General features: G+C 42.4%; 1 pseudogene; it reads right to left on the reverse strand.

Moving 5' to 3' along the window:
- Positions 1-337: 337 nt before the first annotated feature.
- LOC102731717 (elongation factor 1-alpha 1-like) lies at positions 338-1641 on the reverse strand (annotated as a pseudogene).
- Between the last annotated feature and the right edge of the window lie 155 nt (positions 1642-1796).

Genomic DNA, 1796 nt, shown 5'->3' on the forward strand with positions numbered 1-1796 from the left:
TCCTTTCTCTTTTCTTCTTGATAAGTCTGGTTAGAAATTTATCAATTTTTTCTCACTAAGCTTTGGTTTTAATGGGTCTCAAAATTCTGTGTCAGATTTTTGGTCAAGTTGTTTCCATTAAAAAGTACTGATTTTAAAAATTAATAACTTAAACTGCCACACATACAAGAAAAATTGTTCACAAAACATTCTCCTTTCCTTTTGAATGTTTTACAATGCATTTTATCATTAACCAGTCTTTTATTATTAAACTGAAATGACCAATTGAGACAAAGAGTTCTGACAGTGTTCTTCCACTGCTGATTAAGACTGAGGTGGCAGGTGTTGGGGGTAATATTCATTTAGCCTTCTCACCTTTCTGGGCAGACTTAGAGACCTTGCCTGCTCCAACTGCCTTCTTGTCCATGGCTTTGATGACACGCACACAAATTGTCTCTCATGTCATGAACAGGAAAATGGCTTAGAGGAGGTTAGTCAAAGAAGCTCTCAACACACATAGGTTTGCCAGGAACCATATCAGCAATGGCAGCATCACCAGATTTCAATAACTTGGGGCCATCTTCCAGCTTTTTTCCATAATGATGATCAATCTTCTCCTTCAGCTCAGCAAACTTGCAAGCAATATGAGCTGTGTGACAAGCCAGGACAGGTGCATATCCAGCACTGATTTGTCCTGGATGGTTCAGGATAATCACCTGAGCCATGAATCCAGCTGCTTCAGTTGGTGGGTTACTTTTGCTGTCACCAGCCACATTGCTATAATGAACATCTTTGACAGATATGTTATTGACATCAAAACCCACATTGTCCCCAGGAAAAGCCTCACTCAATGCCTCCTGGTGCATTTTTTTTTTTAAAGATTTTATTTATTTATTTGAGAGAGAGAATGAGATAGAGAGACAGAGCATGAGAAGGGGGAGGGTCAAACGGAGAAGCAGACTCCCCGCCAAGCAGGGAGCCTGATGCGGGACTCGATCCCGGGACTCCAGGATCATGACCTGAGCCGAAGGCAGTGGCTTAACCAACTGAGCCACCCAGGCGCCCCACTTCTGGTGCATTTGAACAGACTTTGCTTCAGGTGTTAACATTGGAGCAAAGGTAACCACCATGCTGGGTTTAAGAACATGAGTCTCCACTTGGCCCAGAGGGACAGTACCAGTACCACTACTTTTGTAGATGTCCTGGAGGAGCAGATGCAAAGGTTTATCAGTTGGATGAGCTGGTGGCAGAATGCAATGCAGAGCTTCAAGCAGTGTGGTTCCACTGGCATTGACATCTTTATAGGTGATTTTCCATCCCTTGAACCAAGGCATATTTGCACTTGACTTCAGCATGTTGTTACCATTCCAACCAGAAATTGGCACAAATGCTACTGTGTCAGGGTTGTAGCCAATTTTCTTAATGTAGGTGCTGATTTCCTTAACGGTTTCTTATATCTCTTCAGGCTGTAGGGTGGCTCAGAGGAATCCATTTGTTAACACCAACAATTAGTTTTTTCACACCCAGTGTGTAAGCCAGAAAGGTATGCTCAAGCCTGCCCATTCTTGGAGATACCTGCTTCAAATTTACCAACACCAGCAGCAACATCAGCACATAACAGTCAGCCTGAGATATGCCTGTAATCATGTTTTTGATGAAGTCTCTGTGTCCTGGGGCATCAGTAATGGTCACATACTTGCTAGTCTCAAATTTCCAGAGGGAGATATCAATGTTGATTCCATGTTCATGTTCAGCTTTCAGTTTATCCAAAACTCAGGCATACTTGAAGGAGCTTTTTCCCATATCAGCAAATTTTT

The sequence above is a fragment of the Leptonychotes weddellii genome, unplaced genomic scaffold (assembly GCF_054177405.1).
Source record: "Leptonychotes weddellii isolate Sample4059 unplaced genomic scaffold, ASM5417740v2 HiC_scaffold_13409, whole genome shotgun sequence".
NCBI lineage: Eukaryota > Metazoa > Chordata > Mammalia > Carnivora > Phocidae > Leptonychotes > Leptonychotes weddellii.